This window comes from Passer domesticus, chromosome 1 (genome assembly GCF_036417665.1).
Source record: "Passer domesticus isolate bPasDom1 chromosome 1, bPasDom1.hap1, whole genome shotgun sequence".
NCBI lineage: Eukaryota > Metazoa > Chordata > Aves > Passeriformes > Passeridae > Passer > Passer domesticus.
In genome coordinates, this window is record NC_087474.1 from 116,622,911 (window position 1) to 116,641,058 (window position 18,148).

The following is an 18,148-nucleotide window of genomic DNA, read 5'->3' on the forward strand; positions in this document are numbered from 1 at the left end:
AATCTTCTTTGTATTGTGGCCATAGCTATGAAATTGATCTTCAGGGGGAGGTAATCTTGGCAGAATTTGCAACAAGAGACTGTATAGTCCCTTTCTGAAGACATTTGATGTTATGAAGACTGGATGTTGTACCTGTGATTAGAAAAGTCCTTAATTTCAAGATAGTGTCAGCTAAGCCATTGTGTTTTCTAGTATTTCAGCCTGCAGTCTGTGCTCAGAACTGGAGTCCACAAATGGGAATTAGACTGGGAGTAAATGGAAAGAAAATGGAAAGTAAAACAACTGGAAATTCTGGAATAGAAACCTTAAGTTCATATTTCTCCATATATTTGACTGTTTTGTAGTTCTACCAGCTTACAGTTGCTGTTAGCACTTTTGCTGGATATACGTGTTCAAGAGCACTCTTCTTATGTTACCTTTTTTTTTTCACAAAATGATAACATGATGCTGGGACTGAGGAAGGTCAGGAAATACAAACCTTTGTAGTTTGAGCACCACACACAAAATTAGGCTGCACCCACACAGACTGCAAGCACAATATGCCTCTGAATTTAAATTCCTGGATGTAAAAGCCATCTCTGCGCTGTCAGCCCGTGGCCTCCCTGTGGTCAGTGGTTCTCACAGGTGGCACAGGTTTCGAAGGATCCCTTCAGGAGCACTGCTGTGGCTCCAAGGCTGCAGGGAGCACCTGGAATTCCCTAGTTTTGCTGAGAGCTGCAAAGCAGGTGATCCTCTGGCTTTGTTCCTCCTGGGGGCTGACAGTGTTGCCTGCTCTCTGGATGCTGACACCTTGGAATACCCACAGAGTTGGTCTTTAGGCCTCACAGATCTTGTGAATCCCATCTCATATCACTCCCCTCTCCAGGGGATTTTCACCTGGCTCCAGGAGAGACAAGGATTTATTAAGATTAGGAATGCTCTGATACAGTTTATGCCATTTAGTTGCCTTTAACCAAGGACAGAAGGGAGGGTTATGAATCCTGATGCTGTGACCTGGAGGAATTATTGCAGAAGGAGAGGGTTGAAATTTGATCAAATTATAATTTTTAAGAGTGGCAAGGAAATGGTCCTAATACCATCAACTGTCCCCACCTGCTTGATCTGAGCTGTTGGGGTCCAGGTCAGTAGGTCATCTTTGACTACAAAAGAGGATCATTTCTACCTTAATGAGGCAAAGATGGCTTATTTCCGTCTAACAGATGGCGGTGGATATGAGTCATGCATCTGTCTGGATTTTTCTAAACAAAGTAATTTGACCAGCAGTTACCATGCTCTTCCCTATGGCTCCAAAGTTTGCACGTGCTTTATAGGCTCTGACCATTTACTATTATATCACATTTCAGAGGAAGGAAATAAAACATAGTGCTAAAAATATGTTTATTTACATTTGGGAGCACCACATTGTTTCAAATCACAAAAGCACAAATCTGAAACCTGCTTGAAGTTCTTATATTGGTTTCTTGGTCTTCATCTTTCTTTCTTTTTTTTTCTTTTTTTTTTTTTTTCTGGCAGTACTCCAACCTGCAGTGGGAAAGGAAGCAGAGGATGCTCAAACTGTTTGTATATTTATGGAGCTATTTGACTTTTAACAAGTTATTCTGAGAGTGCTGGACTCCTTGCCAATGATTTTGTATCTTCTAATTATTCGGGAGCTCTGACTGGGATCTTTGCTGCAGTGGTCCTGCAGTGTGGATTCTGGAAGTCTGATAAAGTCAGATTTCTTTCTGGAAGTGGTCTCTTGGACCTGCCAGAGCATGTAGAGAGTTCCTCTCTGCTGCCAGTTTATGAGAAACCTGTAGAAAATTATCTTTGCGCTTTCCACTTTTCTTCACAGTTGAGGTGAGCCACAGGATTCAAATGTGTACATACACACTTGTACACAGTGGAACTGTTCAAGCCTTGCTTCCAGAGGGAATCAAGCTACAATGATATGATGGCTCTGGGGCTGCAAGGATTTTCAGTTCTGAGATATTGCAAGCTGACCAGTTCAGAAGCAAGGTCTGTCTCCAATTTGATTTTAGAAGCTGATTTTCTTTTTGATTTTGAGAGCTACTTTCTGAAGGAAGTAATGGAATTTTAAGTGAAAAACCAACTTGCTCAAAGTATTTTATTTAAGTATTAAGTATTTTTTTTCCTTTCAGCATCTCTGAAAATCACCAAACAGATAGTTTTCCTGAGAAGGATTAGTCTGGGATATGGCATGAACTATTTCTTCCTTAAGCAAGTTTGAGCAAAGGTAGTGAAACACCTGGTGTTTTTCTGCTGTAAGTGGACTGAGCTTTCCTTGAACTTGGAAGACTAAGTGAAATAGAAACCAGAGCATGGAACAAACCAGCAATCTTTATCATATAACAAATTATTTTGATACAGGTCTAACTGAAAAAATAATACAAATTAGGATTCTATGTACATCCTTGAGAAAGTAATTTAGAGATATTTATATCCAGATTTCTAAGGCAGTACAGGTTACATGGCTGCAATGTGTACTACTGTTCTGTCAAACTTTAAAACCTGCTGGTAATTTCAATCAGATTTTACTGTAAAGTAAAAAATCTGAAGCAGTAATTATTCCATTTCACAAAGGTAAGTATATCCATCCTTGTGGGAAAAATATTTCCTCCACATACCTTTACAGTCTTAGACTGGCATGGTAGATAAATGAGGTGCTTTTAAATAGCACCTTCCCTCCCATTTTTGGAGTCTTCCTTGCTGGAGACATTCCAAACCCACCGGGATGCATTCCTGTGTCACCTCCTCTGGGTGACCCTGCCTTGGCAGGTGATTGGACCTGATGAACTCCAGAGGTCCCTTCCAACTCCAGCTGTTCTGTGATTCTGTGATTCACTGTTGTTCCTGGAGCTGTGAACTTTCCAGGACCTCTTCTCACAGACACTTGAGCCTAGGCACCTGAGTTGACAGCAGTTTCACTCCAGTCGGAATAATGCTGCAGATGTAACAAAACAAAGCGGAAAAAATTTTTGAAATACATTTGATGCTTTTTTGCATTTAAAAAATGACCAGCAGTTTAATCACCAAAAGCCAGATTACTTGTGGAGAAAATGCTGTGAAAGAAGAGAAATGGATTGTTGTCTGCAGGGATTCACCTGTTTTCTGGACAGGCTTTGGTACACAAAGAAACATAGTCTAAGGACAGTTCTGCACCTTGCAGGCGAGGTGCAAGCTCAGTTGTTTAAGATGTGTATATATATGAACAGGCCCTGTGGCTAAGATCTGGCTAAGCTGCCTGGCTAGACCTTGACCAGACACTAGAATATGTTGCCTTAAGCCTTGAAATCTGAACAAAATCTGTATAGTTTCAGGATTAACTTTAGTCCTTGAGATTTGTCCTTACTTCAGATTACCCTTTCCCAATTTTTATCTAGCATGAACATGCTGAGCTGCAACCCATTTCTCAGGTGCATGTGGTGCTGTAAACAAATTATCTTTATTCTCTGCTAAATAGAGCAAGAAAATCTTCAAACCTGCCTAAAATAACAACTCCTCTTTATATTCCCAGTGTCAGTTTCCTTTCATTCTGTGACAACCTAAGCTGCTTTAGCAGTTCATGTGTTAACTCCTGTTTGGCTTGTCCACAGGGATCCTTCACTATCTCCCTGCTTCTTTTTTTTGTTTTTTCCTTTTTTTTTTTTTCCCTGTGTTCCATATATTTATTTTGCCTGTGGTAACCCTTCCTGGCTCCAAGCTCTCTTTCTATGGAGTCGTGACCCTCTTAAACTTCAGTTTCTTCTGTCCCAAGTGTTTTCATCTCAGCAGATAACCATTAAGTTTTAATTACTAACTGCTGCCTAAGTTCTGGATAGGTTGTAATGCAGACCTTGGTCAGCAGTACATGTGCATGGGGATATCCCAAAATACACTTCACTTCTTAGTAACAGCTTCATAATATCAGCCAGAGATAATAGATTGTGCATAGACTTTCCTCTGCCTAGAATGTAAACCAGCACTTCCTTGATGCCCTACGATGCAGCTATACAAACACACTGATTTTCTTCTTCCTTTAGCTCATTTGCTCAGCACTCAAGCACCAATTTAGAATGATGGATCTGGTTTTAATCCAGATGGCTTGATGTAGTGGTTTCTCTCCCTCTCACTAACTCCCTCCCTCCTCTCCCTCCTCTCCTGATCCTGCAATTTCTCTGCATTGTTTGGTTCTGTTTTACAACCTTTGGTAGGACAGGTATTCTGCTTTCTCCTTTACAGGATATCTGACATTTGTGATGCCATTGTTTGCTGAGTCTTTAAAGTCACTCCCAGAGATGTGGTCTTTAAAGGCAGATCTGCATTAGAGAGGCACAGATTGTCTCATGGTGTGGCATCACTCCTACAGGTAGCAGGTATTTTCCTGGCAGCGTGTCAGGCTTAGAGTGGAATAGCATAACTGATAAGGGCTAAAGATGTCTGCAATATATTATTAGAGCTCTGTGAAGAAACTTATGCAGCATTTGTTTGTATCCAGCTCTGAGTATTGTAATCATGATATTGGTAATCTACTGGGCACTTCTGAGAATTAAGGAAAAAAAAATACAGCAAAACTGCTCATACTCTCAAGATGTATGTGCGAAGATAATGAATATTATTATCCTCTCTTTAAAAACGGAGAGGCTGTGCATAAATTATTTACCTAGGGCCCCAAAGGAGCCTGTGTTTGACTAGGGAGCTGAACTCTAATTGTACCTGACTTTAATCCTATGTTCTGACTGTACCTCCCTCATTACCTACCTGTCCATTTTCATTAATGCTCATATCCATCAGCCTCATTAATAAATATGTGAGGGTGTTTCATCATGGCTACTAAACAAGAAACTTAATTGAGACCTGGTCTGGAAATGTTTACTTCCCTCAAACACACATTGCCTAAAATTGCTGTCATTTACACTGAATGCCAGCTCTGTTACGACATTAACCATGACTCAGTTAATGTCAGCCATTAACCTCAGGTTATGGTCACAGAATCACAAGTGACTGAAGTACTGTTTTTTAAGAGACTAGTGCCTGCAGCTGGAACATACTGTCCTCAGAGGGGAAAACCGTGTGACAATTTCAGTCAGTCTAAGTCAGCGTGTCCATGGTTCTGCCTTTATTGGCAGCTCCTGAAAGATGTTTCCATTCCTTTTCTTTCACTGGCACCTGCACCTGTATGCACTTCAGGAGGAAACAGTTCAGAGAGAAAATTCCCTTTAAACTTTTGTTTTGTTTTGTTGTGTTTTTTGAATTATAATTATTTTTAAAGGGCTACTTTGACTCTCTGAACTGGCTTATTCTCCAGTCATTCAAGAAGCAGTGCTGGCACATCAGAGAGTGCAAGGTCATTGTCTGCTCTGGTTTATGCTGTTCAGCAACCTCAGCTGAAAGTCTGGTGGTTGCCCACAAGGGCTGGGAAATTCCCAAGTCCTTGCCAAGCAAAATAAGAACAATTAACTTGAACACCACTGAACACTAGCTAGGAGTAGACAAATGATCAATGTCTGTCTCACATGAAGAGCATTAACTTGTCTTAGCTAGCTTACTTGATGTTGTGAAGTTATCCTACCCTACCTACAGAACTTATGTTGAGTTGGGAACAGTGACTGGAAAGATTATAAACTTATAACTTCAGTTACCAGATCCAGCTGAAGTTACTGCCTGAGTTCATCACGGGATGTGTTTGCTTGGTGATTGAAGTTTAAAACAGATATATGTGATAAGTTAAATTGCTTGGTTATGAGCAAGCCCTTATAAAGCCCTTGGTTACGAGCAGACATGCTCTCAGGAGCAGTAGACCTACTACTGCTCTGCTGCCCCTGTAACAATCTTTTGCAGGGGAGGCAGGGGATAGAGGCAGGGGAAATAAGTTCCTCAGCTTACCTGGGAAGGAATCATGTACCAGAGTCCTTTCCAATGGTTTAACACAGCTGCCACCTGCAGCTACTGCTGGAAAGCAAAGTCTCACTTTTAGGGGGTGTATCTAAGAAGGATTATTTCAGTAGCATTGAAACCTTGAAAACAGAGGAGAAAATGAATGATTTTTTTATTTGCTGCACAATATAATTTCAAATTTGACTGGAATAGTTTATGAGTTTAGATCAAGTTTAGTTAGAGACTTGGCAGAAAAAAAAGAGAAAATAATGTTTACTTTTAATTTAAAAGACTTTGCTCTCTCTCTTCAGAAGCATTTATTAATCCAGCTGTCTTTGCTTATGTATTACCACACTAAACTTCTACCTAGGTGTATTACAGAGTTAGTTTATGAGCTCTTGTTGCAGCTGATCTATTTTGAATAACTAATGAAATACTAATTTGAACAGAAGTACCTTAATCATCAGTTGATAAATTCAGTCTTCAGTTCCTTTCTGTGATTAAGGACTAAGCTGGGTTAGGGACTAAAGAATTTTCATACCTGTGTATGAGCTTTCATTCAGCCTTAAATGAATTTTCTCACTGCAGCTAAGGGGATGTAAGAAGTGACTTGCTGACCTTAATAACTCCTTTTTATCTTGTCCCTCACACCAAAACCAAGGTTAAACCAAACCAAGCCAAAATAAAACAAAACAAGGCAATAAAACCAGTGATTTATTGGAGTTGCCTTAATGGCAGCTTGGATGAGGGGCTTTATAAGAGTTAGAAAAGTACTATAGTTTGTGGGTAAAGGAGAGGACTGCACAGAAAAGAACAGGCATTCAGCAGATGTAACTTAGACCTGCTGCATCTGTTGAAGCAGTTGGGACACAGGATATGAGAGAACAGCAGAGCCAGATGCACCAGCACATCAGTGCAGAGCTGTGTGTGTGGGTGACAGTGTGGCAGTGCCCTCACACACAGGATGCAGCCCTCTGGGACTCCAGCAAGAACAACAGAACAGCTCCAGTGATAGCACCAGGGTCAGCCCCAGTTCAGATCACTCTGTGGGTGCATAGGGATGGGATAGGTCCAGGGACAAGCTGGAAATAAATCAAGGTTAGGATCAGCAAGGTGCACAGCCAGTGCAGACACAGACAAGTAGCTCAGGCAAGAATCTGAGTGTAAATACAGCTCTGGAGCAAAAAGAGAGGAAGGAGGACCAGCAGCTCATCCTGTATAGCCCTCTCACAGTATCTTGGTCCCTGGTCCCAGGGTGGTTGTGCCATGTTAGCACTGACTTTGAGGACAGATAGGGAGTCACTGAGTGAGAGGAACTTTCACAGCCTGATAGCATCCTCAGAGCCAAGCACTGGATGCCAAAAATGAGCCCATAGACTTCTGGTGTAACTACATGTTTATGTTACTCAGCTGAGCTCTCTTCTTCCCTTGACCTTTTCTGTCCTCTTCCACCTCTTTATTCAACTTTTTCTTCTGCTGTGCTACTGCAGCCTGGGGTTCCAGGGTCTTAAGCAGGTTCCTGAAGCCTTCCTGATTGAAAAAGCATGCATCCCAAAACAACATCAAAGAGTTTTCCCAAACCTTTCAAATTTCCTCAAACAAATATATCTAATTGTTGGGAGGACTGTTGGGAACATGGGCACTTAAGTTGCCCTTATTACCAAAGAAAACATGGGATCAAGACAAAGCATCTGTCACAAGACAGGCTCTTTGTGGATTTTAGCCTCCTAATACGGATATTTCTCTTCCTGCTATACTCACTTCACGTGTTTAATTTGAGAGTACATAACCCGTTTATGTTTTTCATCAAAGTGCCTTCATCTCCTTAGGAGAAAACTACATTAAAAAAAAAAAACAACAAACCAAACAAAACCAATAAAGCAAAGCAAAACAAAATAATAATGAAAAAAGGATAGGTGGGCATTTGCAAAAAGATTGCTTCCTTCTTCTGCCTCCAGTGGTGTTTTCAGGTCCATGAAATGCATTGCAGTGCTTCAGGTCACTTTGCTTAAGCCACCTTCCATAATGTTACAGAGTAAATGCAGAAGACTAATAATAACATGGACTGATGATTTACAGAGGGATGTACTTTAGAGGGTACATAGAAACAAAGGTGCTTTCCTAGGATTGTGCTGAGGAAAAGATTAATTTGACATATAAATCTATTACATAACTTAAATGTGCTGCATTATCACTAACAGTAAATACAACAACTTTGCTGTCCGAAGTTTTCTCTGTCACTGCACAGTAATTATCTGTCCTATCTCTAAGGTCACTGTATACTGTGATTGTTTAAGTTGTTGTCTGGTAACTGTATACTTCTAGTTGTTTAAGACTTAAATAATTATTAAGTGCATTGCAGCTGCATAGACTTTTCTAGTAGGAACTCCAGAAAAAACTCGAATCCAAATGCTTTTATGGCCTCAATATCTATAAAACTAAAAAAATACTATTTTAATCCCAAAAATCTGCCAGAAGGAAAACTCAAGCTTTAGCTATGTCTTGTGGTCCTGGAAAGTTTTCTTCTTCCTCTTATCAAGGCTGCAGAATGCACACAGCAGTAGATATGCTTGACGTTATCTGTAGGAGGATAAAAGCCCACACAGCAGCTACTCTGTGCTGGACAATTTTGAAGCTGTTGGGAACAGTTTCTGTCCTTTCAAAGTATTAACTGCATGCACATCAGGGTCTGTGGTACTGTCTGGTCTAATTTAATCACTGTAATGTGGAAGATAATCTTTCAGACTACCACACAGCGTGGGATTTGGGTCTGGCACCCTTCAGTTTTGAACATCAGTGCTCCAAGACATCATCCCTTACAAAAATAGAATGCAAATATAAAGAAAGAAACAGAGCTGATTAACATAAATTCAAGAACTAAAAATGAGCAGAAGAGAAATGAAGAAAAAAAAAAAAGAATATATGCCTCAATATTAAATTGAATGTTCAAGATTTTACCAGTGAAACTGAGAATTTTCTTTTTGTAAGGCCCTTATAGCAGGGAAAGTAATGTTAAAAAGTTTTATGAGGTAGAATTAAGAATTAAGAATTAAAAAGTTTTATGAGGTAGACAGATCTTATGATCTGTCATTATTTTCTCTACTTCCCCCAAACCCAAAAATCTGTAGTTACAGAGAATAAGACATTCACTGAAGAAACAAGTAAAGCTTTATTAGGTAACAAGTGTTGAATAATATATGTTGAAATCCAGTGTAGAAATATGTGCTGTATTTTAATGTGCATCAAGCTTTTAACTTGTGGAGTGGCATTAAAAAACCCCATTTTAATAAACAAGTTTCCTGTCATGGAATGAGTATAATCATGGTCTCATATTTTTTATGTAGCTCGCTTAACTGTGGCTAGCATTCAGATGCCTGTTTGATAGGTGGCTTAGAAATTATGCAGATGTTTCTGTTAGGCAGCAAGATGCACTAAGGTTCTTTTAAAGTTTCTTTGTTAAAGGAAACAGGGTTTTGTCAACTCACTGCCATGGTAGTTAATTAACTGACATCCATTCAAAATGTTCAAGCTGTCAGTACAATGCTTAATTTGGATAAAAAACCTAAAGAAAGTTTACTTTCTCCAAAGCTTTCCTGCAATGTCAATTAGTCAAATAAAACCTACACAGCTTCTCTGTTTCTTGCCAGCTGCCCATCACAACTGCAATAAAACCATGTCAGTGGATGGATGCAGTAAACTGTATGAACTCCCCAAATCACAGAAACTTACAATCATAGGAGCATAGAATGATTTGGGTTGGAAGGGACCTTAAAGTTCCATCTAATTCCAATCCCACTGCCAAGGGAAAAGAAACTTTCCACTAGAAGTTTCCAAATATCTGATCTAACCCTACTCCCATTTCAGTTTAAAGCTGTTTCCCCTCATCCTGTCACTACATGCCCTTGTAAAAAGTCCCTCTGCATCTCTCTTCTAGCCCCTTTAGGTCCTGAAAGGTGCTCTGAGGTCTCTTCAGAGCTTTTTCCTCTCCAGACTGAACAAGCCCACCTCTCTCAGCCTGTCTTCATAGGAGAGGTGCCCTGTGCTCTGGTCATCAATGATTTGGAAAGGTTCTTGTTATAAACATTGGTACATAGGAAACATTTAGCATGTGTGGACATAAAGCAGAGAATTAGACATAGCTTTTTTGCATTTCAGACATTTGGAACAGTGATATTGAATTTAAGGTGAACATTTATTTATCTTACCATTCACGTGTTTCAGGCTGGGAAAACTCCCACATGTTGCAGAAAAAGGTGACTGTGAGTTTTAAAAGTAGAGCCATCCTTTCAAATTAGGAGAACTCAGGTGCCTGCATTGCAGTGAACAGGCTAACTTCTCCTGATGAAAAATAGAGCCATTACACATATATAGGGGGTGATATAGAATAACACTGAAGGTCAAGGCTGTGGATTACTTCACTGAAAACTGGATTTTATCAAGGTATTTCAACGGCTGAATTTGTCATGTATCCTCCAATGTCATCTTTTCATGTACTGTTTTTTATCAGGATAATTCCTGATGATTTTGCCAGGAAATGCATTTTCCTTTAGGCATCCTCTCCCAGCAGTGGTCAGCACACATCATATCAGAGCTGAAAAAGCCAGACAGTTTATCATAAAATCAGAGTGGTAGTGTAGCAAGTATTATGTCTGTATTATACCAAGGTTGGGATTGTAACAGTCTATATTAAAATATATAATTATGTTTTTGCTAAATCCTCATTCTAAGTAGGAAAAGGCAAGAAAGAAATTAATTTCATTTATTCTGAATATTTGGTATTTTTTCTACTTTATAAACTGTGCCCATAAAATTAATGAATATTCAACTCATTCTTAAAATTCTCCTTTTAAATTTGGAATTATATTTGCTATCACAAACTTTAAGCCAAAGCTTTAAGAAACTGAAGATGTCTTGATTAAAATTAAAAACAAACCAAAAATCAACTAATCAAAGCTGTCAAAGCTTAAGCAATAAAATGATAAACAGAATATTTTAAAATATTACATAATTATGCAATATTATTCTTATTACACCTAGGCATAATATTGCTCCCACTGTACCCTGTACTCGTTGTGTTTCTAAATAATGTGAAACAATTAATAAATTACATAAATTAATCTTTAAACATTTTGACAATGTTTAAAGCCCAAATTAATATTTCCCCAAGAGTTTAGATTTGCTTAGACAGCCAGTTATTCTGAGTGGATTTTTTTAATCAGCATTACCTTTTTGGTGCATTTTCAATGCACTGAATACCTTACCCAGGATATAACTAGTGATGCACATATGTAAGGGAAAGACAGCAAAGAAATTCAATTCACCATTCATCCTGTCCCCAGAATTTCAGCTGATGATCAGAAGACCTAGCTAGCAGGCATGCACTGGAGGAGATTTAACCTGTGACACCACTGCTATTTCAGACCCCAGCCTTCCCTAAAGCTGAATGAGTAAATTTATGACAATTTTGCTGTCAAAAAGACTTGGAATTTTTAACATATGCTAAAGGGGCATATTATTAAATATACATATAGCTAATAATAGCTGAGATTTCAAAATAGCGCAGACATCTTGAATACAGCTCATGGAATTATAGCTGGCACAATTTTTTTTTCCCTGTGCTCCAACTGGGCTGGCTTGCTCATGTGTGGACTGTGTATATCTATCTATCTATCTATCTATCTATCTATCTATCTATCTATCTATCTATCTATCATCTCCAAATTATAGCAATGTATTTGCATTCCAGCAGTACTACTTGAACAATAAGGTATTATTCAAGGTGAAGAAAAATATCTTATAGCCCATATTGAAACATACAGCCAATTTTAGGATGTATCTCCCCCTCCTTATCATTTGGAACTTCATGTTTACAGTGGGACAAAAACATGCACATGGCCACTTACTGCAGACATGCTGTAAAGCAGGACGGTGACTTACTGTATCTGTGGGGAAGGAGCTGCTTCTAGTTTTATCTTTGAATAAATGAAGGGGTCCTGGCACAACCTATGAATGCTACTTTTATATTAATAAATGCCCTTTTGTTCTCACTCTGCCTCATGAGTGTTTTTGTAGTCAGTCAAAGTTCAAACCCAAACCCTGCCACCTCAGAGTGCAGAACACTAAACAGATATTTATGGCCAAGGCAGGGTACCTATCACTGGTGTCTGGTGTGGCTGGCACACAGCACTATGTCATTTATATTGGCACTTACTACTTGCCCAGAAATTTGGCTGCTGTGTGTTGATATTGAACTTCACACATTTCCTACTGTCTGCATTGTGTAAATACTACTTTTATTTTGACTTCCATTGGTAGATGTCCATATCCTGAACAGGGAACTATCTCTGTCTCTGGTAGAGAAGACATGTCAGAGGCATGGCCAGGAGAATGATAAAAGGAAGTTTTTCTGGTGATTTCAGCTCTTTGGGTCAATGATGGATGAAAAGGCAGCTAACACAAATTATCAGCTGAGGGAGTTGCAAATATTTTCACACAAATCCTTCTTTCATCTGCAAAGGAAAAGATGGTTTGTTTGGCTTAAAAAGAATGAAAATAGGAGTACGCTTAAGAAGTTTCAGCAAATCTTAGTTGAAGGAAAAGTGTAAAAGTAGGACAGAAGGCTGTAGTGGTATTATCAAAAAGTGATGCTGTCATGGTTGCACACCAACTTCTTTCTGCTGAAGTGAAAAATTGATTGATTCTAATGGCTGTAAAATATTCAATTTATTTTGTTTTAAAAACAAGTGGAAACATCCTGCTTGCAATAGAAGGAAAATACAAAAGTTTTGATTTGCAGCTAAAGACATGGATGTTTTCATACAGTATATGTGCTGGCTGCTGCTAGCAGATGTGGTGACGTACTGGGCCCCTTGGGAAGGCCATTGCATGGTTTTGTTAGGGGAGAAAACACAAGCCATATCTATGTTTGTGACTATTTCCAGCTGGCTTCCTTTCTAGTGACAGAAATAATTAGCATTAATAGATTTTTAGCTCTTTAATGCCTCTGACAGTATATTGCACTGAGAATACATTTCCAGAAAATCATACAACTTGTTATAACTTTTTTTTATGTTTTATATGTGATTTGTTACTACTTCTTATTTATTATGATTTTTTTCTATTGTGAATATATTTGCACTGGAGTACTCCTTAGGGAAGTGTTGCCTCAAAGTGGAAAATGAAGTAACTGTGAAGTGACTGCTCCCAGTACAGAATATACCAATTATGTAGTCAGAGTATATCTATTGCAATTCAATGTATAGCTGTGTGATTTGGCTTACTGCCTAACTAGTTTCTAACTATGGAGTTGACATGTTCAATGGCAGGGCTGTCTGCCAGCTGTGATGCACAATAAGGCAAAGGTCTGATCAGATTAAAAGTTTTCGCCTGCAATTTTGTGTGTGCCATGAATACACTCATCAAATCAGGTCCCCCTGTGTGTGCCAAATAAATAGGAGTAGTTAAAAGGTTGCAAACAACTGATGGAGAGATGCTCAAGTAAGTACAAAATGACAGATTTCTCAGAGTGTGACTCTATATAAATAGCACATATACGTGTGCATGAACACCCTTTGTCATAGGAAGGACATTAAGTATGGCTGACTAAACCTTCAGCTGTGTGACAGACCCGGTTTTTCATCTCCATCACAGAATGCTTTGTGATACCTTCACACAGGCACCTTTTCTGGTGCTGAAAAAGTACAGAGTGTTACTCTTTATATGCTCTTTGACTGATGATGATGAAAGTGTCTATTGTGCTATCTATTCTAACATGCACTTAAGGTGAAATCATTTATATATTGGCATCAGTTTGCAACCAGAAGTTCTAGACAGGTAGCTCTCAGGAAAGCAAATTTCTTGCTAGAAAAGCCAAGATTTTGGTAATAGAAAGGTAAAGAAAGCAGGAATTTCTTCTTTAACTGTCCTTGTCCATTATACAACCAACATTAAAGGTACTAATTTATTTATCTGAAAAATCTGACAGTTAAAAATGACAGTGTTGAGGTATTTGATATATATGGACAGGTTCACTAGTGTTCTTTGGCTGCTTTCTGCTGTTCCAGTAATACAACAGGGCTATAAACCCAGCTGGATTTACAGCTGCTTTGTTTGCTAGAACAATGAAAAAGGGGCCAGGGTGTCCCTGTGAAAATGGCTCATATTCTGCAGCCTAGATTCTCAACAATAGGGACTTAAATCTACAATTAGGTGATTAAATAAGTGGCCTTCTTTTCTGAAGTGCTGAGCCTACTTATGTCCCACTGAGCCACTAAAGAAACTTGAGTTTAATAGTGTTGTGCTAGACTGTACCTGCAGTGGCTTCAGCTGTGGAATGAAGGACTGATTTGGAGATGGAGCTTGTATAGAGTACGGAACAAGTTTTCCAAATTGCTGGACGAGGTGTAGTCCTAGGACTGTGTGGAGAAGGGAAGATTAGGTGACAAATGCTCAGCACTTGGGATGTAATAGTCCTGACTCAATGATCAGCAGCCTGAAATTCAGAATGTGCCTGAGTGAGCCTAAAAACAATTTGACAAGAGTAAGTAATCCTAATAGAAAGTACATATATTGCTCACAGCAAATTGTCACTTCTTTAAAGTTGGACAAGAAAAAGCAATACCACATCAACATGGTTTTGCATCTTCTGGCCATGTTTTCTGGTATGATCCTTATTGTGTTTGTTTCTGTGAGGCTGGCAAGGATTTCTCTTGACTCTAGAGAAAGTAATAAAGCTGCACCTTACTTTAACCAAGAAGGAAATGGACATTGCAACAGCAGAGGAAAAAAGGTAGTTTGGATTTTGTGTCTCTTCCAAATCTGAAAGAAAATCCTTTGGTAGGGAATGTAGATGGGGAAAAAAAAAAACCTGCAAAAAACATGGCAACAGGGCTCCTTCAAAATGATTAATTATTTTTAAACCCTCTACTTCGGGAGTGCAATGCACTGTTATTAACTTTTGGGGTCAAACTAGATAGTTGGAAGCAGACTGGTTCTGAAACAGATTTCTTACAGCCAAATCAGAAAGGTTTGTTGCAATATAAACTTCTTGAACTATTGAACTTTTCCTCCTACGCATTAAAGGACCAGATTTGAAATTTGTTCAGATCAGTACAGAACAACAGACTTCAGCTCAGTGCAATTTATTTATGTCAGCTGAAGATATGATTTTCTCTGCTAATTTTTGTGGTTCCTATCAGTGAAAATGGACCCATGATCCAAGTTTTAGAATTTAAGCAATGCAGCCTACATAGGAAGGTTAATTTTGCAGCAAGACTTCTGCTGTTAGCAGAAGACAGAAGACATTAATTTACCTTGATTTTCTATGGACTTGTGAGGCAAGGCAGAATTTTTTCTGCTCTCTTCAATTTAAAAATAAGTTCTAGTTTTCAATATAATGGAATAATTTTTAACTGGAAAGGAAATATGATATCCTGATTTACCAAAATGCACATTAAATAAGAAGGAAACTGTAAGCACAAAACGCAATAATCATAGCCTAGATTTCAAGAGTCTCCTTTAGCTATGATTCAATAAGTCAAATGGCTATTTTTAATTTCACTACTATAATCCAATAGACTGTGACTTAAAAACTGAGCTTATCACACTAGCTTGTCACTGAAGCAAAATCTAGTATGGTCATTCTAGTTCAGGAGGTTAAGATAAGTTTGTTGAAACAAGTGCATTACAAAATGGAAATGATTCTCCACGGAAAAATTCCTGGAGCAATTTTTATCCTTATCTGAGAAACTTTAAAATGGAGTAGAACATAGTCAATCTTAAACTGAATAGAGCTCAATCTCTCCCAAGCTAAACCCCACCTAAACTGGCCTCACCACCCCAAACCAACCCTCCCACCCAGTGTCTTTTTTCTCAGCCTTGAAACATAGTGTTTATGAGTAGAGAAGCCTCAAATGCTTCCCTGGTCTGGGAAGCATGGATCTAAAACATTTTTTCATGTTCTGTTAGAGCCAAGAATTCCTTTAGTACTTTTGCTTCAAAGATAAAGCAGTACACAGAGCAAGGTTCGGGGGAGGCAAACTTGCTGCTGTTCCACACGAGTTTGGTGCCCTAACAGAGCATCCTTGGGGGGATTCCTTCATATGGTTCCTAACCTTAAGCCAGCCTTTCCAAAGGCTTTCATCTGTAGCAGAGCAGAATGGGGTATCACAATATGTGAGTTTGCCCTCAGGAGGCATGGCAAAGGTTATGAGGCATTATTGACCTGCAGTGTAATAATGTCCCTCAAGACTAACCTTAAAACTTTCAGTTCTGAGTAAGTAAGACTAGCTGGATCTTTTCTATGTCTCTGGGAATATTATAGCTTTTCATAAAACTATGTATAAAGAGTACTGAAAAAGGGCAAGAGGAAATTGCCATCTTCTCTGAGACAGGCCTGCAAGGCACACGCTTGGTTTAAACAAATCTCTCTTTGTTAAAATGGTTGGTCAGACTTGTATTGCCAACATCAATACAATCTTGACAATGTTAGGAAGGAACAATCTGGCTACATCATATCTTCATCCTTTCATTTCAACAAATAGAATGAAGCTTAACATACAGCTTTACTGGATTCAGAGTTGTGTATGCTGGCTTGCAAGCTTGAATTTGATGGAATTAAATCTTTACATTAGTTGAGATTCTGGCCTCTACTTTAGATTACAGGAGCAATTTCCAGCATTGCTAAAATCATTCTAAAAAGAAGAACACCAATTATTTTTAAAAATGAAGCAAATATTTAATTTTCATAAGGCATAGCAGATTACAAGACCTATCTCTTTTTCTAGGAAGGTTTATTTTTGAGGCCAGAGATGCCTAATAAATGGTATAATGTCCTTCATCTCAGCTGAAAAGACAGACAAGCATGGATTTTAATTTAAAATTAGATGAGGCTTGCAGAAGAGGTTTTGAAGAACTTCTAAGCCATTTAGAATCACATCTAATGGAAATTTTCCATTTTAATACCTGGTCTTGTGGTTTCATGTAGTGGATCAAGGTATATATCAGGGAGAGTTACTGGGAAGGGCAAATTTGTTCCAATACCTGTTTCTTACAATGTCAGTGAAATTTATATATTTATAAAGTAGAAACTGCATGTCTCTTCATAGTCATGTTTTTCAAGTACATTAACATTTATATGTGCTGGAGCTGCTTCTCACATCAAGCACCATCTTTATCAGTTTCTTCACCATCTCAGAGCACTGATCATCACACAAAAATCTTTTAGCTACTTTCTACCAAGAATTTTTTGCAAAGTGTCCTTTAGGTTTCTTTGATGTAGCTGGAAATCATATAAACAGCAATTTAAAAAGATCTGTGTAACTTTTTGATTTTCCATGGCAAAGTTTAATGTAATCTGTGTAAAAATGATCCCCAAATCCAGAATCATATAAAAACGAGAGAATATTACTAAAAAATCCAGTACTGCCTATCAATCTCTTTTTCCAATTTGATCAGAAATACTTGACCTTGGTGAGATTTTAAAGCTAACCCTAACTAAGTGCAAAGAGAAAGGTATTTCATTGAAACACTTGAATAGAGCTCTGTCTCATTAAAAAATCACCTTATGATTTAGCACAGTTTAACTACCAAAAATATCAGGAAATAAACCTTTGCCTTAAACTACGTGATATGTGTGAAAGATCTTGGTAATTTCTACCAGGTTCCATAAACAAATATAACAAATTTGCTACTTGTCAGAGACTCCAAGGAAGGAAAAATAAATGGGTGCTGATTCACTTAAAATCTCTCATCAGAAGACTGGCTGTAGTGAAAATCTCCTGTAAGAATATCACCCTTAAGACCTGATGAAGTCCTGCACTCTGTGCATTCTAATGGCTCAGTGGCACATGCTACTTGAAAATGATAGTTTAGGAATTTCAGTTTCACATTCAGTGATTACTTTAGCAAAATGCATTTTTTCTCCCTTTTGATTTCTTTCTAAATATTTATTAGTTTGGGGTTATTTTAGGTCAAGCATTATTTAAGAAAATAGTGTAAAGGAATTTTATATGGTCATTAAACTGTTTAAATCCATATTGCTAACATAGGTATTTTTCCACTGATCTGATTCTATAATTTAAAATCATAGGAAATACTATTTCAGTTAAAGCCATTTCCTACTAAATTATTTAGAAGAATTGATCTCTTTGGAGGGTTGGGAGGATGAAACCCCAGCCTTTCTAGCTGCAAATCTGAAATTCTAATAATCTAACTAATCTCTTTTAGACCATCAGTTTCTAGGAGAGGTCTGTTAATCTGGCAACATGAGAAAGGTAGAGGTATTATAACATGA